This window comes from Marmota monax, unplaced genomic scaffold (genome assembly GCF_021218885.2).
Source record: "Marmota monax isolate L192 unplaced genomic scaffold, Marmota_monax_Labrador192_F-V1.1 WCK01_AAM20220418_F8-fsc00260, whole genome shotgun sequence".
NCBI classification, from domain to species: domain Eukaryota; kingdom Metazoa; phylum Chordata; class Mammalia; order Rodentia; family Sciuridae; genus Marmota; species Marmota monax.
The window spans coordinates 1,462,717-1,489,559 of record NW_026694062.1 but is presented as its reverse complement, the minus strand read 5'-3'; the positions used below and the strand labels follow the sequence as shown (position 1 = coordinate 1,489,559).

Genomic DNA, 26,843 nt, shown 5'->3' with positions numbered 1-26,843 from the left:
ATCTGCTGTCATGCCCCCCTGAGAAGTGCCCTAACTGCCATTAGGGAAGAGGGGTGATGGCCCCTCGGGGTGCTTCAGGCTGATGAGGGGCATTGGTTGGGGCAATCAAACTCTCCAGAGAGTCTATCTCATGGGCCCTGTACAGGTCAGGTGGCACTGTCATGGTAGGTTGTATCTCCCTGACCAACTGGAAAATCAATGGACTGTGGGCATCTCACACATCGGGGCAGACCAGAGGTCCATGGTGGCAGTTGGTAGGGGGCTGGATGAGGTGTACAAATGGCAGGGATCATGCTTGCTGTGAAGCAGTACTGCCACAGCTTGAACCTCCAGCTGTGGAGCAACTAGGAACACATCCTTCCTCCAGGGTGCCATCTTGAATTTGTGTTAAGGCTTCTGTGGGTCAAGAATCCCAACTTGGCTGGGTTCTCCGCTCTGTCATCTCTCACAAGGAGGCTGGGCTGGGCTGTCATCTGAAGCTCTGCTGAGGGACAGGTGGCCTCCTGTCCCCTTCCGAGGCGGTGTATAGGAAGTAGTTGCTCTTAGGCTACTGGGCTGAGCTCGTCGGTTCTCTGCTGGTCATGGATTGGAGACCATCTCCATTCCAGCATGGAAATTGTTGGCTGGAACGGAGATGGTCTCCAAAATGCGCAAAGCCAAGAAAGCAGTGGAGAGTACATTTGCAGGCAAAGTACGTGTCACGCCAACTTTGTTGTATTCTGAGAAAAGCAAATCACTAGGTTCAGATCTAAGAGGTGGGGATTAAGAAAGTCACTGGGTTCACACCCAAGGGGTGGGTGGGGATCATTATCCCCTGAATACCAGGAGGTGTGATCCCTGGGGGCCACTGTACAAATTGGCCCGCTACATCAAGGGGTAGGAGTAGGTAAAAGGAGAGCTGCTGGAGCCTGCAGGGGTTGGGGGAAACCTCTCTGTGGTGGTGGAATTTAAATTCAGACCTGAGGTGTAACCAGGCACTAAAGGGAGACGGGAGAAGTCGGGCAGAGGAAACGGCGGGTGCCGAGACAGGTCAGGTGGGCTCTGGAGTAACTGGAACAGGGTAGAAGCACAATGCCTGTGCTTCTAAGGTTTTACTGAGATACAAATCATAAATAGCTCAGATTCTTTTTTCCCTGAAATTCTCAACCTGCACTTGTGAGAAAGTAGACCTTTTGTGTCATGAATAGATATGCAAATTATTTAAAAGGCAGCATTGAATTTACTGTTGCTATGTATTTTCCTTTTTTCTTTGAGTACCAGGGATTGAACTCGACCACGGAGCCCCATCCCCAGCCCTATTTTGTATTTTATTTACAGACAGGGTCTCACTGAGTTGCTTAGGACGTCACTGCTGTTGAGGCTGGCTTTGAACTTGAGATCCTCCTGCCTCGGCCTCCCAAGCCGCTGGGGTGACAGACATGCGCCACTGGGCCCAGCTGTGTTCGTATGTGTTCTTGCCATTGGGTATTTTTTTTTTTAAACTACATAAAAAAGCTGTACTTACATAGGTGGTCCCTGAAATTTTTTGACACTTAAGAAATGGTTCCTGCTGTTGGCGGCACTGCTCACGGTAGCAGAGGGGAGGGCGACGGTGAGAGTAGCTGGTAAAGCGTGAGTTAGCCGTGTGCTGGTTCCTAGGCAACTGTTAAAAATAATAGTATAGAGGTGGTGGATTACTGGCACCAAAATGTGTTTACGAGATGCTGCAATGTGCGCCTGCAACCCCAGGAGACCCGCAGCCCAGCTGGGACTCGGAAGTGCTTCTAAAACGCAGTGAACCAGGCTGCTGGGGTGTGTGTGTGTGTGTGTGTGTGTGTGTGTGTGTGTGTGTGTGTGTGATGGCCATATTGTTTCCACTCATAAATTTGATTTTCTTCTCTGTACTTGGCTATTGCACACTTATCCAGCATCCAGGATTATTTAAAGAAGTGTCTCCTTGAAACTTCCTGTGTTTATTGAATAGTCTTGTCCACGGTTCTCTTTCTGGTACCCGTGGGAGAAACTTTACCCATCTCAAAAGCCTCGAAGCTATGTTCTCCATGCTTCTTTATTTTTTAAATGACTTGGAATGAGCATCTCAGTTTGATTTATTTCCTTTTTTTTTTTTTTTTTTTTTGGTACCTGGGATTGAACCTCTGAGCCACATCCCTAGTCCTTTTTATTTTTTGAGACAAGGTCTCCCTAAGTTGCTGGGGCTGGCCTCCAACTTGTGATCCTCTGGCCTCGGCCTCCTGAGCTACAGGCATGCACCACCATGCCTGGCTCATTTCTTTGAGTGAATGTCGAGGAAACTCCGAATCAGATTAGTGTTTCTCTTCCAGCTGACCTAAAGTTGTATTCCATGGCAAACTTTGGCTAGCACCTTCGCGTCTTGGCTGCATCTCGCTTTGCCTACCTTTTCCTTCTGTGTGCCTCAGTTTACCTCATGGATCATTCTTGCTGTTTTAGTTGTGTTCTTGAAAGCAAGCCTAAGTCACCTGTCCCCTCTCCTTTTCTTTCCCTGGGTGGGGAACTGCAAGTCTCTCAATGAGAGAGCAGCAATGGGGGGGGGGGCCGTCACAGGTCTCGCCGACTTTTGAACTCTGACGTCGTAGCAGCATCTTATTTTAATCTAGCCTCTTCCTGTGGAAGTGCCTCAGGACAGAGGGCATATCTAAATTTAGTGAGTACCATATCACTGACAGTCACCTGGCAAAGCATTCCAGGTCATTTATGCCCGAAAATGAAAGTTCTTTAAAAATCAGTGTATACAGAGGCCTAGTGATTGACAGAGGTCCGGAATCGCTGAATTTCACTGGGATTTGAAAACAGTTCGTGGGCGTGCACGTACCTGGGGTAGAGCGGAAGTTCTTCTCTATCAGTCTTGGAGATGCTTCCTCTAGATGCTGCTGTGAAATCTCAGCCCGATTGTATCAGTGTTGGCTGAGAAGCAGGAAATGCAGGAGTTATTGGAAACAAATGTGAAGGGTTCGTGCAAAAAGTGCAGTTCTTTGTTCCCAGATGTGTGAGCAGGGCAGGTTTGAAATCGTTCCTGCATCTTTTCCTGATGGTTCTTTTAAAATCATGGCTGACAGTCATGACTTCTGCCGGATGGTTTAGCAGGCCAGGAGGTGTATGTACTCTGTCTCTGTTCCTCCCAATGTCATGCCACGTGGGTATCCTTCATCCCATCATATGGGGGAGGGGACGATGAGGCTCGCACGTGTTCGTCTGGGGTGACATGTCTATTCATCGACAAGACTGTAAGCTATTTCAGTCGTGTGTGGAGCTCAGTGCCAAAAGCAATCGGGTATACTTGTTTCCTGCGTGCCCGGGAAGGGCTCCACGTTGTCATGTTCTAGGAAGATGTCCAGGTGAGGAAGGGGCGTCCCTGAAGATGCCTGCTCATGACGCTAAAGGGGATTGCTCTCAACTCTCCTGGCTCCAGATCTGTGCTACTCCCAGACAGAACAGCAGAAGCTGCACACTTTGCCACCAGAAAAGACAGGCCAGGCTCTCTGAGCGCCCTCACTGATCATGGACTCTCCAGGGTGCACCATAACTGTGGGAAGGCTGGCTTGGACTCCAGGCAGGAGTTTGCAGGGAGGGGGAGATGGGCTCTCGAGGTAGATGGTGGTTCACGGCCTTGCGGTCCCCAGGGCTGGACCCATGGGTTCTCAAAGGGTGCTGGGCTCAGGAATGTAAACCTGGCAAAACCCAGGAGGAGGTCTAGATAGACGCTGGTGTTCAGGAAGCTGGTAGAGATGGGTTACAGGGTTATTCTGGAGCCAGTTTGTGAAAAGCTTGTTGATGGTATAAAACATGGCCTTGCGTTCATCCCCCTCCTGTGGTGCTCTCAGCTCCATCCACTGCCTACAGTGAAGCATAATACCCAAGAAATTAATGGTAGTCCCCTAATCCGTGGGGCATAAATTTTGCAGCCCCCATTACATGCCTGACACCAAGGATATACTGTGATCATTCACATGAGTGACTAATGTGCCATTAAGTGATAATGGGAGGTATATAGTATGGATATGCATGACAAATGGATGACTTATGTCCTGCACAGGACAGAGCTAGACACTGCAAGAATTCATCATGGTACTCAGAAAAGCATGCAACTTAAAACTTAGGAATTGTTTAGTTCTGGAATTTCTGTTTTCAAATCAGAAATGGAAACCTTGAAAAGCAAAACTGTGCAAAGCAAAACTTCTGATAAAGGGGAACTATCATATGTCATTCTTATTGAAGTAGCTGTTGTAGGATGTGTAACAGCACCGTGGTCTTTCCAGTCAATGCCAAGAACACCCCTATCTTCAGTGATAGCAACCTTTGTTTCCACACATTGCCAAATATGTCTTGGTAGGGGCAACGTCGCCCCCAGTTGAATTTCTCATCTAAAGCTTGGGAACAGGGCTGACCTTGGGTGTACCCTGGAACGGATTCCCAATGACCCGTTGCTATCATAACAAGCACCCTCCATCTCCCTATTTTTATTTTCCATTTGTGCAAAAGGCATTGAAATCTATTTCAAAAGGTTTCATTTACACCTTTTGTAAATGACCGATGCATAATTTAGGTTCAACTTGCTTTAGTAAAATCAAAGTCCAGTGCATTTCTAGGAGTGGTTTTTTTTTTTTTTTTTTTTTTTTGGGAGGTGGTGAGGGGGAGTCCAGAGGAAGGAGACAATTGGGAAAGTGTTCCCACTGGATCAAGTTGTTGGGAGGGGCCGCAGGGGAAGATACTAACAACAGAGCCAGAGAAGTGCCTTGCGCTGAGCAGCAGGAGGTTCCAGTGTGCCATCTTGAACGGGGAGGGGACAGGATGGCCTTCCTGGTCACTGTTGCTTGCCAAGGGAATTCTCTTGGAGCACTAATTATCTCCACTCTGGTGGGCATAGGAAAATGGTTGACTGAGGTTAAAGTGAAGCACTGCAGAATTATCCATCCAGCATGCCAGTATGGGCTCTCTGACCTTACCGTGGAGGTTGGAGAAAAGGTGTAGTTTGGGAGTAGAAATACACGTGGGTACGTGTGTGTGTGCACTCGCCTCAGTACCCAGTTCTTGAGGTAGCTGGTAACGTTGCATTCTTTCTAGTTTTGGTGTCTTAGGTTTCTCAGTATTTATGGAAGGGAATGGTTGAATATGGTGATTGACAGAGGGAGATTTCTGAGTGTATTTGCTTTCCAAAAGGGATTTGCTTGCTGCGCTGTTAAATGAAATTGAAGCCGGAACAATTGACCTTTCCAGGTAAAGAGGGAGTTGGGTTGTGTTTTGCAAATGATTGAAACGGAAATATGAACAGCAGGGCCATATGGTGTTCAGAAACTTTTATCATACATTCTGTGTATGATAAACACTGTGCTCGACAATCGCATTTAAAATTGTGCTTCATGCTCATTGCAAAATGTGGAGCCGGTGCTTTGGGACGTGAGGAAGACGTGCATTAGAATTCTCTTCCACCTCGTGATGCACTAGTTCATCTCTAAATAAAAAAAAAACTGATTAGTGTCATGTGTGGCTTATCTTTATAAAGTTTGGCATAATATCAGCGTGGAGAGATTCCAATTACTGTTGACTGACAGTTTACACAATACAAAAGATCATATTATGCTAATACTTTAATGTATCATCTTTAAACCTGATTCTTTTTCTTTGGCTCCAGATTAGTTTCATGCCTCTAAATAAAATGTAATCTGTCACTGTAATTTAAATAAATGCCTAGAAAGAAATATTGTGCCGCTGATAGCTTATTGTAATTTCCCGTAGGCTTGTTTGCTGTGTACACGTATCGATTTTGCCACTTTGACAAGCATGATTTGTTACTAAGCCTCATCAGACATAACAAGAGGAAATCAAGTTTGTGTGTTTAGCGTCTCTATTTCTCCTTCTTTGAATTGTTTATACTTTTACACTGAACTTGTAAAACCTACAAATAACAGATTCACATTTTCCAGGAACTGATGGGTATTAAATGACATATCTTGAGAGAAGGGAAAATACCTGTGGAAATGTGTCTTCTTGTTTGACTCAACAGGAACTTCAGGTTCTGATCCTGCTCCCTGTTAGTTTTTTTAATAAATGAGTAAGATCCAACTACAAAAAAGTTATTTTTATGTGGTACTAAGGCTTGAACCCAGGGCCTCACGTGTGCTAGGCAAGTGCTGTACCACTGAGCCACAACCCCAGGGAGTATTCAGAACTTTTGTGGTTTTTTTTTTTTCTGGTGCGTGTGTGTGTGTGTGTGTTGGTACTGGGGATTGAACCCAGGGGTGCTGGACCACGGAGCCACATCCCCAGCCCTCTTTTGAGGCAGGGTCTCGCTGAGTTGCTGAGGCTGCCTTTGAACTTGCCAATCTCCTGCCTCAACCTCCCAATTGCTGAGATTGCAGGCGTGCTCACCTGTGGCTTGGTTTTGTTCTTTTCCATCTAGATCATCAGAGAGCCTGAGCAACAGTTTGGTTTACGTGTTACGTGTATCAAATGAAGAAAAAGATGCATGCTTAGAAAATGCCCTGGTGTAGGCGCTGGGGTTGTGGCCCTGCGGTAGAGCACTTGCCTAGCATGTGCGAGGCACTGGGTTCGATCCTCAGCACCACATAAAAATAACATAAAGGTATTGTGTCCAACTACAACTAATGCCTTTTTAGTTCCTGTATTTCTAAACCAAAACATTTAGGAAGAAATGTGCAGTCCTCTGCCTGACCTACAAAGAAGTTGCCAGTGTTCCTTGTTTTTCCTTGATCTTTCCTTGATCTTTAGCATGCGTGTGACTGTTTTGTGAGGCACCCGTGGGATCTCCTTTTCCCTTTTTATACTTGGGGATAATGAACCGCATCTTTACTCACAAAAGGATGTTTCTACTTGAGGAAAACCCATTCAGGTTCTGGAGTTTCTCTGTTGGGAACTAAATTGTGGAACTTCATACTGGAAATACTAAGGGCGGGGGTTTCGAAGTATATTCAACTTTTCCTTCTGAATTTAAGTTGAATGTAGTCATAGAATTGGTGCTCAAAGGCTTTGCTTCCCCTGATTAGTGTTTTTTCCCTTCTTGATAGTCTTTACATTAGTACCATTGCAATAGGGTAGCCACCAGCCACGTGTGACTGTTTCAACTTAGTTAAATTTACATACAATTAAACCGGTGCTCATCACCAGTACTGGCTATGTGACTAGTGTTCAGTAGCTGCATGTGGCTAGTGGAGTCCTCAGTAGACGGGGAACATGGGGCACAATAAGTTTAACTGCACAGAGCAGTTGTGGACAGTCAGACATGAGCCTAATAGGAACTTCAGGGAAGAGCAAAACAAATCCTCAAATCTGAAGGAGAGAGAAGTTTTCATACCAAGTAACTTGAGCAAAAATGAACCCTGTCATTACAGGTGTGCAGCACCACACCCAACTCCCATTTACCTGGGAGACTGAGGCAGGAGGATTGCAGTCCAGCCTGAGCAATTAAGTAAAGCCCTATCTTGAAATAAAAAAATAAATGAAAAGGGCTGCAGCTGTGGGTCAGTGGCAGAGCACTTGCCTAGCATGTGTGAGGCACTGGGTTTGATTCTCAGCACCACATATGAATAAAGGTCCAGTGACAACTTAAAAAAAAATTATAAAACAAATTTTAAACTCATCAAAATGTTACATCAAAGCTAAGCATAACATTAAAATAGTAGGGATAAAGGTGATATTGAAACACTTTTTTAGGATTTTAAAGTTATATATGTAAAGGATGAGTGGCATCAGATTTTTTAACAGCAAGAGTGGAAGTTAGAAAACAGATGTACTGTAGAATTGTTTGAAAATAATTTGCACCCAGAATTTTGAAGTTTCTCCCCTGCAAATTTATGGAGGATGGACTAAAGATGTTTGTACGCATTCATACGTCAGCCACATTTCACTTAGACATCTCACTTCTAGAAGTGGACAACCTGTCCCACCAAGGTGAGACAGTAACCAAGGAAGGGGACATTGTGGGACTCTGAATGTCCAGATAGACAACAAAGAGAAGGAGTTCTCGAGGCATTGATGGTTTCAGGTTGCAGCAGGCCTAACACTGACTAGCACAGACTGGACCCAAGAAATTGGAAGAGGACCTTCTGGTACGTGTGTTCTGAAGGTGGCAGCACGTGGAACTGACAGACGATCTAAATGTTCTTGTTCTTAATTTTTTTAAGTTGGAGATGGACACACTGCCTTTATTTTTATGTGGTGCTGAGGATTGAACCCAGTGCCTCAGATGGGCCAGGCAGGTCCTCTACCACTGAGCCACAACCCCAGCGCAATATCTGAGCATTTTAATCGTGTGGAAAATTGAATGGAAAGAATGTTGCAAGATCTTGGAAGAATTTTGTCAAAGGGAACAAAGAAAACAAAAACAAAGACAACTAGGGACTCCAAGAAAATGCAAAAGTTGAATAAGCAATGAATCTTACCATTATCGAAATAATATGTGCAGAGTGTAGATTTAACAGAAAACAAGTTACAAAAAGTGATGGGGAAAACGTGAAAAAGGGTAAGCACAGCATTGGTGGTTGGCACTTAAGGAAACAAATCTGCATTTGAAAATCAGAAACTTGCATTGAAATTTGGCTTAGTGAAGTATAAGCAGATGATTTAGAAACATGGAAGTCAATACCAAGGAACACGAACATTAACAAAATAGTTCCAAGGCATGAAAGTGGTTGCTTTTGGAAATGGAATTGTAGATCATTGGTGCAAAAAGGCTCGCAATTTTGAAAAAGGAGTCTTTTGACTCCCTTGGCTTTTAGTTTTAAAAGCTAAAGATGGGTTACTTTGAAAAGAATAAAAATGGTTAGGGTATCACCCTCTCTAAAAATTATAGAGTTGAACGTAAAGTGGGAATTCTCAACTGGGGCAGTATTGACAGTTGACTCAATTCTTTGTTAAGGAGACCCACCCTGTGTGTGCAAGGGTGTTCGGTAGCATTCCTCTCTAGTCCTGACAGCTAAACGGGTGTGCAGACATTGCCCACTGCTCCCGGGGGTGGGGGGCAACCTCATGGCTTCTTGAACGACTGATTTAAAGGATTTTAAAACCTGTTATTGAATAAACCATCTCAATACATTAAAAAAAAAAATGCTGTCTTTTGTTGGTAATACAGGAAGCAGCTGCTTCATTACACAGAACTTGAACCCATAGCAAGAGCCCTCTGGCACCCCAGCTGCTCACGCCAGCCCATCTTGGCATCTGGCTTCTGGCCCAGTTAGTGCAGGGCTCACCCAAATGAGAAAAGGAATCGGGAGGAAATGGCAGCTTCCCTTTCATGCCTAGTGGCTTCTGAAAACATGTTTCAGATTTTTCATGTTGTTTCCGTGTCGGTACAACTTGGATTTCTCTGGAGTTGCAGTGTTAATCATGGTGGCAAGCCTGGTACAACGTTGCGCCCTTGGGGTATATTCCAGCGCTCAGTCGGCTGTGAGACGGACACTTGCCCTCCCTGTCTCTGCAGTTCTTCCCCGAGTCCTTAGATGAGTTCTCCGCGAGTGTTTCCCCCTAGAATTGCCAGAGGAAGTCGGTAGGAAAATGGTCCCGCAGATTTTTTTGATGTGGCGGAAACCTCATAAATATTCTTAATGCCCTTATTTCACAGCTGAGGGAAACTCGAGTCCGGAGAGTTTCTTATCATTAATTATGAGGAAGATGGGGGTGGGCTCGATTCCCCAGCACCACAAAAGGAAGAGGGGCGTCTGCAGCAAGTCCCTCCTTCCCCTTTTTCCTTCTTTCAGAATGCAGAGGGAGGCATGGTCAAGGGTGGTTTCGTGGGCAGTGAAGTGCTCGGGCGAGTGGGCTGTCGGGATTTGCACACAGCATCGTGGGTGCCCTCAGCCCTGGAGTCGCTCAGAGCAAACACCTGGAGAGCAGGCAGGGCAGTCAGGTGTTTCCATGAGGGGCCCCTGTGCCGCGTTTCCTGATGGCCCAGAGCTGGGAAGATGCCGGAGAAAGCCCTACGGAAAGGGCTCCCCGCTGTTGTCCCCGGTCCTCATGCCAAGTTCCTTCTTGGCACAGGACCTGTGCATGGCACCTGCAACCTTGCCCCCTGTTCAAGGGCTCCCTTCTCAGAGGCAAAGTCCCTGTGTTCCTGCTCAGGGTCTGTTCCTTGTCCCAGATTGGTGTTCATTGCTTCTCATCTGAAATTGCCTTGTGCGTTTGTTCATAGCTAATTGTCCCTGTGCCTTTCTCGCCAAGTTCCGCAGCCTTGCCCTCTGCCCCAGGGCTCGACGTGGAGTTCCTGTCGGTGAAAGATTTGACTTGCCTTCTGAAATACCTGTGTGTTCACTTAGCGAGCTTTAGCATCGCAGAGAAGACGACGTTTAGTTGTCAGAGTCTAGTGGGTTTTGGGGTCCTGAAATTCCCTGGCGATGTGCTGAGCATCGTGACGCTTTTTGAGCAGTTTGTGTGAACAGCCTCACAGCATGCTTTCAAAGAGGCTTGAGCCTTAAATCCACCAGTGAGGGTGGCCCACCACCTAATGCAGTTATTAATACAGCCTCCTAGTGCCACAGTACTGCAGTTGGGTCAACTACATCAGGGTGAACGCGTCCCTAGCCGTTTTATTGCAGCATCACAGAATGCACTTGCACAAACTAAGATGATCACATCATCCCAGGGGATGGAATCTCACGGGACCCCCATCTTATGTGGGGTCTACCCTTGACTGGGGGGACACTGTACGTGCTCACTCAGACGTCTGCTTGGTTAAGGAGCGGGTGAAACTGTCTCAGGATGTGTTTGCTTATGTTTTGAACTTAACTTGGAGTCTTATTCATTAACAGGTAATACAAGATAGAAGAGAGGTCTCGACATAAGCCCTGGAAAGAAGAAAGGATTGGCCTGCATTTACTTCTGAGTAAGTGGAATTGTGAAGGAGATTTTATTATGAAATGAACAACCTGTCAACCTCTCCGTATTTTCTATGCTTAAAGCCAGGCGGTCATGTTTGTTTTCTGTGCTGGAAATGGAAATTTGAGATTCTTTGCAATAGGTGATTTTGCTGGGGGAAAAATGTGAAGCTCTCTGTCAGCACTTCAAACTCTTTTTTTCTTCTTGCAGTGCTGGGGATGGAACTCAGGCAAACGCCTTACTGCTGGCCTGCACGCATCCCCAGCCCTACTAACTCTATTTAAAACATTTAGCTTCTGGAATTCAGGTTTCCATGAAGTTTAGAAAAGAGAAATGGAGACGGTCATCAAAATGTGTGTGCCTTGGAGTGACGCATAGCTTCTGATCTTTCCCCCCGTTTACGTGTGAGGTATTTATCTTTGCTCTGGAGTTTGGTTTATATAAACAAATCGAGAAAGTGTTTGGCTTTTATGTGGCGGAAGCTGCTCTGTCTTACGTGACCCTCTCGATGTGTTTGGAAATGACAGGCAGCTGTGACACTGGGTGGACAGGCCAAATTTTTCCATGGAAGCCTTGCTCAGCCCGTCCTGAGCTGGTGTGGACCGTGCGTGGACCCCCAGGAGGCCTGGGTCTGCTGGTTTTCAGTGTGGACAGACCCTGACTCCTGTAGAATGAGGCCTTCTGAGCTGTCCTTACCTGCTGTGGGTTCATCATGGGAACCATCGACACCACCTTTTGCAGACACTTCGACAGCCCTTCTGTTGCAGATGACAGTTCTCTGAGCCTGTTACTTCTGTGCTGTTGTGGAGAACACGGGGATGTAAGAGGTGTTTGATGTTTTTTCAGTAAAACCTCCTGGATTCTTTTAGTGTGGGAGCTGCCATGTTTGGTCTACCTGGGCACACCTAAGGGACACACTGCCCTTGGTTGTCTCTTTGAAAGAGCACCAAAGCTGATCCTCAGAGCCTCCTCTGGTGAAGAGAGAAGAGAAAATCGTGACCAAAATCCACATACCTACAGTCCCCAGCTTGAAGGTGGCAAGGCCTACGACCTTTGGCTTCACGGCTGGACTCCTTCAGGAATGAGCATACCTCAGATGTTGAACTTAGGACTTTTCCCACCCTCCTCACCAGCGGTGGGCTGCCCCCAGGGAGCCCTCCATCCCAGGGCCAGCAGCCAGCTGTGCCGCTGAGCTGTGAGGTCTGATAAAGCAGGTGCCCTTGGTGTGTGTTCCGCTTAGGGCTATATGCGGTGTGCCAGGAGGTTCATTGAGGTGCCACCCATCATGAGCACAGGGGCACTTGCAGAACTCTGTGCTAGACATGGTTCTGTCTTGATAGCAGCTTTATTGAGATGCAATTCACACAGCAGACGAATCACCCCTTTGAATGTTCGGTGCTGCTGGTTTTTCACATACAGTACTGGGACTGGCCTTCTGTGTCTGCTGTCTTCCACTTAGCATGTGGGTGTCCTATGTCAGTACTTTGTCCCTTTGAACAGCCAAACGCTGAGCCGTGATATGCATAGATCACATTTTGTTTACTCATTCATCCATCAGACACTGTTATTTTTAGAGCCTTCTATTATTTCTCCTCTCCGTGGTGCTGGGGATTGAACCTGGCCTTGTGCGTGCTAGGCGAGCCTTCTACCACTGAGCTCCACCTTTTTGGGGGGGATGAGGGGATCCTAGGGATTGAACCCAGTGACGATGAACTATATCCCTAGCCCTTTCTATTTTTTGAGACGGGGCCTTACTAACTTGCTTAGGGCTCACTAAATTGCTGTGGCTGGCTTTGAACTTGCTATCTTCCTACCTCAGTCTCCCTTACGTTTTACCTTTATTAAATTGCATCTTGAGACTGGGTCTGGCTATGTTGCCCAAGCTGGCCTTGAAGTTGGGGTCCTCTTGCCTCAGCCTGGTGACTAGCTGGGATTGCAGGGGTGAGCCACCCACCTGGCTTGAAGGCTTCTGTTCTGAAACCATGACAGACTCGCAAGTAGTTGCAGAGCACAGAGTTCCAGTGTCCTGCTGACTCCCCGCAGTGACTGCGTCTCTCAACAGAACTGTGCCGAGTTGACCCAAGTAGGAAATGGGCATTGGCAAGGTGCTTTTGGTGTGAATGCATGCCCTGTCTGGTGACGGGAGCTCTGCCTGTGTGGTTGTGTGAAATGTGGTCCCAGGTGTGTGCAGAGTGTTGCTGCTACCATAGGTCAGGGGCAGGATTCGTCCACCTTGGGCTCTGCCTCTCCGTCTCCGTCGTTTCTTCACTTCATGTATTATCTGAATGGAATCCTGCAGCATGCAGCTTTTGCAGACTGACTGTGCAGCCTGATGCCCTGGAGATCCATCCCTACTTTTCCTGTCCTTCCAGAGCTCATTCTTCCCTAACGCAGAGTGGGATTCTGGGGTGTGGATGTGCCACAGTCCACTGATCCCTTGGCTTGCTGAAGGGTGTTTCCTGCTCCGGGCTGTTCCAGGTCATCCCTTGGGCCTGCTTTTCCCTTGGATGGAGAGAAAGCAGTCATGTTAAGGAGGCAGCTTAGAGACGCTGCGCCCTGGGACACTAGCAAGCCTTGAGGTCCATGCCATACGGTAGGAGTCAAGCCCAGGGATCTATCGGGTAGCTGTCACTTTCTTTGCTGTGACAGCCAGCTGTCCATGCCTGCTGTGTCCAGGAAGTGCCAGCAGAGGACCCAGCTTTTCCATTTGGGGTTTAGCTCCTTGGGAAGCACTGGAAACCTGAGGTCCACGTATATCGGCGTCACCAATGCTATAAATGGTAGGACGGAGGATGGAGATTGCCGGTGGACTTGGAGTGCACCCTCAGAAACCAGAGCGACTTGGAGCCCAACAGCTGTTCTTTCACATATGCTTAGTTCAGCTGTGCCTTCTGGAACTTCTGGGAAGTTGGCAAAATGTCCGAGTCCCTTCTGTGCAAGGGTGTGGTGGAGCCCCACTTCCAAGTGGGTCCAGCCCACTGAAGTGTGGGCGTCCAGTTGGGGTGGGGTGCGTGCGTGCTCCGTTTCCCTCTCGGCTCTCTTCCCACTCCCTGTTCCCTGTGACCCGCCTGGATGCGATGGGAGGAGCTCACTGGAGTCTCTAAAGAGCCCCAGATAGAAGATGCATTGCTTTGCAGCTGTGTTTGTGTGGCCTGGTGTATGTGTGTTGCTGTGATAAATACTTGAGAATAACCAGTGGAGATGCAAGATGATTTATCTTGGCTCACCATTTGAAAAGTTTACTCCGTGGTCAGCTGGCTCCATTGCTTTAGACCTGAGGTGAGCAGAACATCATGGCGGAAGGAAGTGACAGAGAAGGCTGCTCGGCTCATGTCAGTGAGTAGGAGCGAGGGACAAGATAGAGTCCCCAAGGGTACATCCCCAGTACCCACTTCTTTTAACTAGGACCCACCTCCTACAGTTCCACCATGTCCCAGTGATGTGACGCCATCAAACTATGAATTCCTCAGTGGATTAATCCACTTAGGATCTAAGCACTTCCCAAAGGCTCCAGATCTAAACGTGGCTGAATTGGGAACCCAGGCTTCCATGCATGAGCCTCTGCGGGACATTCCACATGCAAACTGGAGCCCTGTGATTAGTAACAGAAATGGGTGGGCACTTCCCAAACCAGTTCCTTCTTCATGAAATCTAAGAAGGGCACAGATGACCCCTTGTCTTTGCGAGGGGCCTTAACTGTGGAGAAGTGTTTCCCTGGAGCCCCAGAGGCTCCCTCTAAAATGAACTGGAAGTCGTGGAGAGGACAGCAGTCTCTGTGCATGCCCGTAGTCGCCCACCCTGGGCATGGGGGGGTTGCATACCAGATTGGTGAAGGCGTTGCTTAGGAAGTGCCGGGGCCTCTGTGCCTTGTAGGTGGATGGGGGTTGTTGCTGATCCATCTTATGGAAGCCTATAAGGTTTCCCAGGCACCCTCTGGGCCCCAGCTTGTTGATTCAGAGGTGTGAATTTACACGATAAGCCAATGGAACAATGAATGGCCCTTTGTGCTCCCCAGCTGATAAAGTGCTGTTTGACAAAACCCTTCCTTTGTTTTTTCCTCCTCCCAACCTGTGCTTCAGATTGACTTTTCCTTCAAACAACATTAGTCTTCCTGGGTTGCAGGTGGGTCGCCTGACCTGGAGACCCTCGTTCTCCACACAAGCCTCCGCCTCCCTTTCAAACTTGGGAATGCAACGTGTACCCACTTCCCAGTGAACTTCTTCGTGCTTAAATTTGCATCAAACGGACATAAATAATTGTATGTAGTCAAGATGGAATCCTTGAAAAGGACTCGAAGAGATTCTGATTGTAAACTAGCCTTGAAGGGCCCCAAAATGACGGACTCTTCCGTGCCTGACCTTTTCCACTAGTTCTGGCTCTTAGCCCAAATCTAAGAACCTTGTTTTTCTTTGTGTTTCCTTTCATTTTTCTCTATAAACATGAGCAGTTCCCACTAGCCCTTTTTTGGTAAGGGGGTGTACTGGGAACTGAACCCAGAGGCACTTTACCACAGAGCTACAGCCCCAGCCTGATTTATTTTATTTTTATTTTTATTTTTTAGTTATTTTCCTTAATGTTTTATTTTTTTGTGATGCTGGGGATTGAACCCAGTGCCTCGCAAATGCTAGGCGAGCACTCTACCATTGAGCCTCAGCCCCATTTATTTTTATTTTTTGAGACGGCGTCTCATGAAGTTGCTTAGGGCTTCACTAAGTTGCTGAGGCTGGCCTTGAACTTATAATCCTCCTGCCCCCGTCTCCTGAGCTGCTGGGATAACAGGCATAGCTCTCTTTAAGTGCAGGACAGTGGCTGTAAACGGTGGGCAATTTCTTTCCCTTAGGGAATGTCCGGAAATGTCTGGAGACATTTTTGACGTCACAGCTGGGGTGTGACACTGGGGTGTTTGACACTGGCTTGGAGAGGGTGGAGACCAGGGATGCTCTCCAACTTTCTGTACTCACCCGAGAGTCCCCACCGCAGACTCGCCCAGGGCGCAGTGGCATTGAAGTTGGTTGGTGGAGCGAGTAGCATAGGCCAAACGTTGCCTTCTGTCGCCTTGCCTGGTAGTGTAGCAAAGCATCATGGTAAGAAATCGGACCATTTCAGCCCTGCTAAAGGGACTCTTAGGTTCAGTAAAATTGTAAATTTGGAAAATAAGGATATTGTATTAGTCTGCTCAGACTGTGGTAACGAAGTGCCACAGGCAGGGTAGTTTAAACGACAGAAACTTAACCGTTCCAGAAAATTCCATCTTTGGTCAGCCCTTTCTTCCTGGCTGGCTGTGTCCTCCTATGGCCTTGGCTCTGTGCCTGTGTGGGAAGGGGTGGGATGGTGGGGGTGGGGGGAGGATTTATTTGGACCTTTCTCTTTGTGTAAGGCCAACTAGACCTGGCTTTTGTATATCTACATTGTGGGGTTTTTTTTATATATATATTAAAAAACATGGTGGCTCAGTGGTGAAGCATGCCTGAGTTCAATTCCTGGTACCAAAAAAGAAAAAATAATAAAAACAAAAAACCTGTCTTTGAAGTTGCATACCCTTCTGTACTAACCTTAGTCACTTCTCTGGTCAATTGGAGACATTTTGAGGGCACTGGCCGCTGCATATCTTACCCTCTCTCCTGACCTCATCTGCCCTGTCCTACAGGCTATTGACTGAAGTTTATTCAGAGTTTGTAGGGTTGTGCTCTTTAATTAGTAAAATTAAAAAGATTGCAAATTGAGACTTTAAAAAAGAAAACATGGTGATTTTTGTTTTTGTAGACCAGAATTGAACCCTGGACCTTGTGCATGCTAGGCAAGCACTCTTACCAGAACTTATGATCTATCCATCCATTCATCCATCAGATTGAACCCAAGGGCGCTTAACCACTTAGTCACATCCCCAGCCCTATTTTATTTAGAGAGGGGTCTGGTCTCCCTGTGTTGCTTATGGTCTTGCTAAGTTGCTGAGGCTGGCTTTGAACTCATGATCCTCCTGCCTTGGCCTTCCAAGTAGCTGGGATTGCAGGTGTGCACCATTGAGCCTGAGATGTTTTTGTTAATATGATCATATCAAGACATCAACTTAGTTTAACTCCAGTGTTTATAGTCTGTTAAAAAGAAATAATCTGCATAATTCGATCTTTTCATACTGGGTATTAATTCTGAATGTAATGACTTTGAATAATTATGGAATCCTCCTGATTTCCCACCTTAACACATCCATATACAGCACTGATTTTTTTTTTTAAATGGGAAATGTGAACACAGTTCTGAGACTCTGAAAGATTGTAGTCTTTATTTGAATCAATATGCAAGGGAAGATTATCTTATGAAACACGCCTCGCATAACAGTCACCTTCTTACCTAGTGTTAAGTGTACAGTTCATTGCTTCTAGCTACACCCCCAACCCCCTGAAACTGTCTGCACTGAACATTAACTGCCTGTTCCTCACTGCCCAAACCCGTCCCCATCTTCCTACCTTCCGTCTCTGTACCTTTGACTACTCTAGGGCGCTCCTAGAATGCAGTCCATTCATGTGCCCTTCTCTGACCAGTTATCTATGTCGCTCAGCATAACGCCTTCAAGGTCTGTCGGTATTGTAGCATTTGATAGGATTTTCTTTTTTGGTACTGGGGATTAAACTCGGGGGTGCTCCACCACCGAGCCACAACTCCAGCCCCATTTATTTAATTTGAGATGGGGTTTCACTAAGTTGCTGAGGCCAGCCTCCTGCCTCAACCTCCCAAGTTTGCTGGAGTTACAGGCTAGCACCGCTGTATCCGTGGATTTTCATCTTAAGACTAAAAAGTATTTGATTATGTACACAGAGTACATTCTATTCATCTGTCTGTTCATCAGTGGGTTCTTAAGTTGTTTTACCAAGGATTTAAAAATTTATTTTTAACTGGTAGTGCACATAATTGTTCCTGTGTAAGCTATTTAGGGTGCCATGTAATATTTACAAGTACACAATAATGTTTACATCGGGCTTAGATATATGTATTTTCTCAAACATCATTTTTTCATGGTGAAAACTTAAATCCTTCCAGATTTTGGAGATGTGTAGTGTTACTTTTCTGGGGGGAATAGGGATTGAACTCGGGGGCACTCGACCACTGAGTCACATCCCAGTCCTGTTTTGTAGGGTCTCACTGAATTGCTCAGCACCGCACTGTTGCTGAGGCTGTCTTGGAATTCGTAATCCTTCTTCCTCAGCTTCCCCAACTGTATATCTACTGTGTGTGTGTGTGTGTGTGTGTGTGTGTGTGTGTGTTTTAAACTGCATCCTGGTTACTGCGAGGGCTGTACTACTGTACATTTCCAGCAATGGTGTGCAGAGGTTCCCCGTTCTCCACTCCCTGCAACCTTGTCACCTTTAATCTTTCTAATAACAGACGTACTCGGGTGAGGTGATATCACTCTGTGGTTTTGATGTGCATTTCCCCTGATGAGCAGATGATATTGAACATTTTCTCACGGGCTTGTTGGCTATTTTTACGTCGTCTTTGGAGAAAGTCTGTTTAGATTGACTGCCCATTTTGTTTAGTCGGGGTATTTCAAAGTTGATCCGTGCTGTGACTTACTCTTCAGATGTAGAAAGTAATTCCGGGCGGTGGGTAGTAGGATCATCCAGCCACACAGAAAATTCCAGAGCTTTTCTCTTACACTTTTTCATGTACTTTCATGTACTTTCTCTGTCATAGAAAGTGCTGTCCTGAGAGAGATCCTAAGTTTCCAAGGAGAAGAACAATAAAGAAGTAAGTAAAAGGTATAGTGGAAGTACCATATGTGCCAGCCTGCTTTCCACCATGGATCTGGTCCCACCTTTCTCCCTGCCTGAGCTGTTAGCCAGGACCTCTAGAATGAGGACACATTGAGAGTCCCTACTCCCACCTGCCCTCCCTCCGTTCTGGAATGGACTTTCTTTTTTCCATCCCTTGTAACTTTACTTTCCTGCAAAAGCATAAACTTTCCCTCTGTGTGTATAAACTTTGGAGACACTCTGCAATCAGCCTGATGAAGTTTTATCTTTCTATGAAAGGGTTCTTGATGATTCTGAAATGTGGTGTCTGTCACTTAAACATCGTCTGCAGAAACCACCGCTCTATATTTGGCTCCGACGTGGTTCCCAATGTGTTCTCACAACACTTGGTGCCAAAGGAGCTGCTGTTTACCGGCCATGGGGATCTTTCAGCTCAGATTGGTTTATAACTTTATTTACAAGGGATAATCAAAATGGATTTCTTTGCTATTTTGGTGCAAAGTAGGACAGCAGAATTAATCTCGGGTCATCTGTTCATTTGTTTGGCAGCTAATACCTGCCTTCTGGGTACGGGGACTGGATCTTAGGCTAGGGCTGACCCTGCACAGATTGGATTTGGTTCTTGTTTGGGGTTGGAAAACGTGTATGGACCAAGCATGGAGCTGTCTGGGATAATTAAAAGCCAGTTGCAGGAGCTGTATTGTCTATAGCTGCTGGTTACTCGGGTGAGCCCGGAGAGGAAATCTTCGTCTGTGAGGCATTCATTTCACATTGCTGATTAGCCTTAAGTAGGATTCCCATTTGAATGTATAGTTTCTTTTAAAATTAATAGCATTATGGGCTGCTTTGTTTGAGTTTTTCCCCTTAAAGACTTCCCTCTTAGAGGCTCTGCATTTGACAGGGTTGAAGGGCCAGGTGTTTACTAACCTTTCAGAATTTTTACATCCATTTTAAGGGGTGTGTGTGTGTGTTTTCCTTCTCTTTCCCTTCGCTGGGACGACATAGTGTTTGGTTTGTAAAATACTTATTTTTTTCCAAGCACCCAATTTGAGCTGCAGGTCACTGGGCCCGGCTCCTGTGCTGGGTGTCTGTTTACACGGAGCGGCTATCTGTCTTTGTCCGTGAATGGAGGCGGAATATTAATCTTGCATGCAGTTCAGCTGAGCAGGGCACAGATGGATTTATAGCTCTGGAAACCTCTCAGGCCTGCAGCTGCGGTGGGCTGTGGCACTATGAATAACGGGATTCTGGGCCCCGGCTGGCGAGGACTGCCGTGACCTAATTGGCCACACGATCCATCAGCGTGTCAAGGGTGGATTTCTCGCCCTGCGCTTGCCCTGGTTTGGTTCTGCAGCAGAATCCACCCAGCCTCCCTTGGAGGAAAGGGGGGGGCCCTCCTCCCACGTGAGCATCTGAGGAACCTGTGGGATCGGCGCGGGGTCGTCCGTGTCTCCGATGCTGGCCTTCAAAGCCCGGTGACGGGAGCGAGTTCTCGGTTCTGTTTGGTCTCTGCAGGCTGGGCCTCGTTTTCCTCCAGTCTCCAGGGCCAGGGAGGCCCAGGAAAGAGGGGCATCCACCGTGGCGGGCATCTTGGTAAACTCGGCCTGCAGCTGACCACATGGACACCGTGGGTTCCCGGGAAGGAACAGGCTGCATGCAGAAGGTGGGGGGGGGGGGGGGTGGGGGGCCATGGGGGGATTTGGGAGATGGCGGTAAACAGATGCACTTGAAGCCCCTAAAGAGAACCGGTCTGGATTTTCTGCCCCGTCGTCTGTCCTGGATGCCCCAGGGGACCACAGAATCTCCAGCTCATGTGGTTGATTATGTCTCGGGCCTTGGCTGGGGGAGATTCTGTGTCAGAAAACAGGTGAGTGTGTGATCCATCAGTACCCACCATGCCCGGAGTTTGCCAGCAAGAAGGAAGCCATGCAGATGTGGCCTTCTGAGCTTCCTGGGAGCCTGGAGGGCACCTGGCACTGTCCCCCACCACCCACTTCTCCTCACCAGGGAGATCTCGTTGAACTGTGTGCCACAGAGCAGCTAGGAGCATTTGCCCTTGGTCCCCAGGGCCATGTGGGGTAGCCATTATAGTCAGAGCATTGTTTAAAAATGGCTTTATTGGATGAAATTCACCTTCCCCAGGTGCACCCACTGAGCCTTGTTTTCCCGCAAAAGCTCACTCAGGTGCCATTCAGGGTTTTGGTATGTTCACAGAGGAGTGCAGCCGTCCCCACCATCTAATTTCAGAACATCTTCAATACCCCAGAAGGAGACCCCATACTGATGGGCAGTCAGTCCCCAGGGACTGCCTCCGTGTCCCATCCCCACACAACCACCAATCTCTTTTCTACTGCTAATCAGTTTGCTTACTCTGGACACTTCCTATCATATTGATAAAACCACACACTTCGTGTTATCTGTGCCGGACCATTTTCAGGATAATGGTGGTAGCACGTGTCAGTACTTGGTTCCTTTTCCCAGGTAAATACTGTCCCGTTGTGTGAAGAGACCACGTTTTATCTGATGGAGAGGCCTTCATCCATTGATGGATGTTCGGGGTTGTTTCTTGTGGCTGTTGTGAATAATGCCGCTGTGAACATTCAAGTCCCAGTTTGGGTTTGTTTGTGTGAGGCCGTCGATGGCACCCTGTTGCTCGGGCTGGACTCCACCCCGATGCCACCATGACCAGCTGAACATCAGTCTTTCATAACTAGTAACATACTCTTGACCAACTTTCATCACAGAGATACTGGTTGTTCAGAACAGGTTACCTGTGCACTGTTGTAGTTGGGCACAGCAAGGTGAAGTCTAGATTCTAGTCAGACCCAATGAAGTGCTGGTATTATGGTTGAGATATGAGGGGTCCCTCAAAAGCTCATGTGCAAGGCATTGCAAGAAAATTTCAGAGGTGAAATGGTTAGGTTATGAGAGTTGTAACCTAGTGCATTAATCCCCTGATGTGGACTAACTGGGCGGTGACTGTAGGCAGGTGGGGTGTGGCTGAAGGAGGGGGTCCCTGGGCTGTGCCTTTGGGGTCTCTGTCCTGTCCCTGGTGAGCAGTGCTCTCTCTGCTCCCTGGTGCCCTGTCCTGAGCTGCCCTCCTGCTCCAGGCCCTGCCGCCATGATGTTCTACCTCACCTCGGGCCAGAGCCAGGGAGTCGGCCCACCATGGACTGAACCTCGGATACCATGAGCCCCGAAGAAACATTGCCTCCTCTAATTGTTCTTGTCAGCTTTTCCCCTGCTGCCACCAAAGGACCTGACTGAAACGGCAGGCTATGAACATAAGCGCTATAAGGGTCTTGAGATAATGACACTTTTCAACGATCCGGTCTTTTCCCCCTTCCACCTTGTCTACCTGTCAACATGACATACTGGAGCTGCTCAGTGTTTAGCAGGTCCTGAGTTGGTTCAGAAGACTCTTTGCTTTTGGAAGGTCATTAGGTGGGTGGGAATGAGGAACTGCATGTGATCATGGCCTGTGTCGTGGAGGGTTGGGCCGTGGCTCATGTCTCCATATCTTGGTTTGGCGCTTTGCGAGTGCAGCCCACCTGGGGACTCCAGGAGGGCAGCCGGACTCTCATCCGCCCCGAGAGTTGGAGTCACATGACGAGATCAAGCAGATTGTTTACATAGGTCCCGCTGCTCTGCTTGGGTGGTTATTTTAGACAGATCTCCGTATTTCCCAGGCTCCTACTTTTTCATTAACTACATATAAATTGGGGGCCAATCCCTTTTTCTTGAATTATGGCTCTTTAAATTATACACTTGTCCACAACTGAAGTCAATTTGAAGGAAATAGTTCTTTGGAAAACACACGTGCAAACAAAAACCTTGCTCCTTTTCCCTAAGTGATCACGGTGTTGACTTAGATTTGTCCCCAACAGTCTTTTCCTGAGGTCCTAGAGAAGTTTGCAGCCATGGTGGAAGACGAAGAAGCTTCCTGGTGTCAGTGCCAAACCTCCAAGAGCTCCCTGTGAGCCCCAAACCGCTGTGTATCCATGCCATCCATTATAGCAGCTGCAGGGGACTCGGGAGCCTTTGAAATGTGGCTAGTATGACTGAGATGAATTTCAAATTTTAGTTAGCTTACCATGTGGCCCATGGCTATCCTCGTCGGGGAGAGCTCCACACTGAGCAAGCACGTACAAGAGCTGTGTTTACCTGGGGCCTTATTTTTGTGGGTGTTGGGGGTGGTATCCAATCCCTTTAGGAGAGTGGTTCTCAGAAGGGGTACTTCATGAATCCCTTTCACGCGCCAGGGAAACTTGGGACGGTGTCTGGAGATGTTTGGGATGGAATGATGGGTGAAGTGTGTATTAGTCAGGCTTCCTTGACTGTGACATAATACCTGAGGTAATGAATTTACTAAGAGGTTGACTTTGGCTCATGTTTTCATTCCATAGCCACTTGGTCCAATTCCATAGGCAGCACCTTATGGCAGGGAGCCTGTATCGGAACCAGCTGCCCATCTCGTGGTGACTGGGAAGCTGCATGATTAGGAGGGGCCAGGACCCCAATTCTGCCTTAATCACATGCCCCCTGTGATCTAACTTCCTCTTCAGGCCCCACTTCTTCCATCTCCCACTATTGCCACCCTCGGGCCCAAGCCTTTAGCACATGGTCCAGATCCAAACTAGGGAGCAGGGTGATCTTGGCCTCTGGTGGGTGGGGCTGGGGATGCTCCTCAGTATCCTCCCGTGCAAACCCCCAATGTCCTGTGGTTAAGGAACTCTGCTGTCTGTTGATAGGACTGGCCAGGTCCTAAGGTATCCTGTGACACACTGCAGACCCAGTTCTGTCAGGAGCGGGGACCTGTCCATGGGGTCTACACTCCAAACGGGCACTGGGCCTGGTAGTACCAAGGGTGGGCAGGAAGCCAGGCCCCTCCCACCATGTGGCTTCTCGGCTGTGTCATCGTCCTCGCTGTTCACTTGTATCAAGTGTAAGAATAAGATGTTGGTGTCTGGTCGGTGACCCAGCACCCGTTCCTCTTGCTTCTGTTTGATGGATCGCTTGCTAAGGCGAGCAGCAGAGCACTGTGCCCTGACTCTTGCCTGCAGAGGCTTCTTTCACCAGCACTGCTGTGTGCCCAGCTAACAAAGCTCAGCTGGGGACAGGGGAGGCTGAGCATGGCTGTATCCTTCTCACCTTCCAGTGTGTTTATGCAACACTCCATGCTATTTGGAAAAACCTCTGGAAGTTGGGCATCTCCTCCAGGTCTGGCAAGACGGAAACAGTGGGATAATGGAGTTCTTCAGAATGCTAACCAGTGACCCCTCTCCCCCTGCCCCACACCCCCACTGCCAAAGTGCTGCCCTCAAGGTGCACAGCGTGGTCTCTGGAAGCCCAACACGCCTCTGAGCAGGCAGAGAGGGCCACAGGGAGAGGCAGAGCTGATGGCACGACCAAAGGAGCGTCTCCCTGTGCCTGATTTCAGATGGGTTGCCTGTGTCAGGACACGCAGACGCCTCTGGCAGGGAGAACTCCATGCCTGGCAGGATGGCATTGAACGCTCCTCCTTTCTGAGATGCTGCATGTCATCGTCTCATCGATTATCTTAAAGAAGCTGGGGCGGCTGGCCAGACGGGTGATACTGATGATGGCCATCAAAGAAACCCACGGCGCTTCTCATCCGTGGCTGTCAGTGTTACCCAGTTTTGCACGTAACATGAATTGAAGGAGGATCAATGTGTCAGCAAGGGAACAAACAAGACAGTTATTCGAGTTAAACTGAAATAATGTGCAAAAATAAGCTCTTTGGCAAACCTGCAGCCCCCAGGGGACTTGGATCTTGTAGAATGTGAAATTCCTTGAAGCACAAACCCCGTGGGCATTAGTACGTTGCTTGGGGTGGCAGGGAATTTTTTTTGCCCCCTTGTGTTTGCAACTGTGAGGATCATGGGGTGCCCTCTGTGGGGGAGGGGAGGGGTTGGGCAGATCCCTTTCCAGAAGAGAACTGAAATAGCTTGTAACAGAGCCTAGCTCCAGCAGCTTCCTTAGGGAGGTGCAATGACCTGAAACCTGTGACACGTGTCCCCATGGCCCCTGCTGGAGCCTCCTCAAAGGCAACATTTCAAGCCCCGATTTTAAATTTGGTAGGATGGGGGGCTTCAAGCCACCGACTAGCAGAGCAGAGACGAGGTTTCTGGGATTTCCATTTCTTGTGTTGATGTCTTGCTGATGGAGTTGGAATTTGGAACCATGGTGAGATCCTTTGTGTCCGGATCCCTTCTGTGAGGTGGGGAGGGATCCAAAAGCCTGGCTTTTTTCCTCTTCCAAAATCTGATGGGAGAAATGACCAGGAGGGGAATTCCTCAGATTTAGTTCTCTTTGCAGAGCCCAGGATAACCCTCTGCACTGGGGGATTCCTGGTTCTGCAGGTTCTCCCGGGAGCCCCAGCTACCTACTGAGGGGAGATTCTTTGTTCAAGGTGGTGGGTGGCAGCACTCAAGTGTTGAAGGGAAGGAGATGGGTCAAATTTTTTTTTTTTTTGGGGGGGGGGGTTCATGCTGATTTACGACTCTGCATGCACTTCCACACGCAGCAAGCAGATCTGGAATAATCTCCAGCCTTTGCGACAGTCTGGGAATGCAGCTGTACACAGTTAACTCAGGGGTGCTTTAAATGGTTTGTGAGCTGTGCTGTGGCAGGCTTTGATGTGTGCTAACCATCCTATCTGTCCGTAAGCCTCTGTTACTATTAGTGTTGGTCGTCATTGCTGTTGAAAAATCAAAGACCATGAAAAAGCAATGGCAACTTCTGTTGCTGGTTCTAGAAATTGCACACAACTGAACTAAGACTTTGAAGACCCCTTTCACAGGTGGCCCGATGCCATAATTATTCATTTATTTTACCTTCCCCAAAGGCCTTCTGAGTGAGCACGATTAAACTTGCATGCTGCCTATCTATACTCCCCCACCCCCGGGGGGGCTCTGTGGATTATAAGATTTACAGTTGTTGAATAAAAGTAGAGCCAAATTCACACTTCATCCCAGATGGATAAGAACATAGCAATGTTTGGGCTCACCCAGAAGGAATTCCCAGGACTCTGATTCTTGCAAATTGGGGATTATGCTCCCCAGGGGGAACGAGGCAATGTCTAGAGGTGCATTTTGATGGTCACCCCCGGGGACCATTTCTGAGGGGAGTCTCTGGGATGCTACAGGACAAGGCCTCACCACATGGTGAGGGACTCCGCAGGTCACAAGTGCCTACACAGGTCAGCCTCTGGCTTGCCAGGATCCTGCCCCGATATGCAGCCACTCACGTTCTGAAATCACACTGGAAAAGTGAGGGTCAGGTCAGAGGAAGCCTCGTGCATGTGGGATGAATGGTGGGTTCCTGAGAGACCTGCCCAGCCCAGCCCAGCTCGGCCCCGCCAAGCAGAAGGATGCTGACTCCAGGATGCCCCCCTTCTTTCTGGTGCTATCTGGGTGACACTGGAGCAGCATGGTCCCCGAGAAGGAATTGAGAAAATCGGGCCCAGACTTTTGCTAAAGAAATGAACCCAGAGACATCAGTCTTTGCAAGAAGGAGACTGTTTTGCAGAGCAGGGGCAGGGGAGGGCACCCGATCGCTGTCCTTGACTAGTCTCAGTGTTGCAGGTTTCCCACGATCACAGTTAATTGCATTGCTTCAAGGGGGGATATTTTCTGGTTTCTGACATACTCCCCTTGGGTTAATATGGAAATAGTCAAAAAATTCAAAAGTATATAGAATACTTCTGTATATTCCCACATACTCTTCACCCGGATCCTTCAGCCACTATAAAATGTATCAAAATCTTCTATTGATTGCTGTCCTCGTGTGTGTGTGTTCCTTTATTCTGTTTGAGGAAAAAACAATCCCAAATAGCACTACATTTCACAAACATTTTAGGTAGTGTCTCTAATACAGAAGGATTTGGTGGGGGGCCTACTGGTGATTAACCCAGGGCATTTACCCACTTGAGCCACATCCCCAGCCCCCCCTCTTTTTTTTTGTATTTAGAGACAGGGTCTCACTGAGTTGCTTAGTGCCTCACAAAGTTGCTGAGGCTGGCTTTGAACTTGTGATCCTTCTGCCTCAGGCTTCCCAGCCACTGGAACTACAGGCTTGCATCATGTAGAAGGATTTTTTTAAAAAAAATCTAGTGATTCTATTATCCTGTTTTCTATGATCATGACAAATAGCCACAAACAGGGTGGCTTATAACAGCAGACACTGATGCTCTCAATTCGAGGGGGTCAGCAGGCCTGGGTCCTGGAGGCT

The 26,843-nt window shown here is 47.8% G+C and overlaps 1 protein-coding gene across 10 annotated transcripts in view; it reads left to right on the top strand.

Annotated features, from left to right (window-relative positions):
* Nucleotides 1-26,843, top strand: part of Tbl1x (transducin beta like 1 X-linked) — a 184,343-nt gene that overhangs the window by 61,098 nt on the left and 96,402 nt on the right. For all 10 annotated transcript variants that reach the window (XM_058585529.1, XM_058585533.1, XM_046464228.2 and 7 more), the window contains exon 2: nt 10,776-10,849. The gene's annotated coding sequence lies outside the window, so the exon portion shown is untranslated. The remainder of the gene's footprint in view (nt 1-10,775; nt 10,850-26,843) is intronic.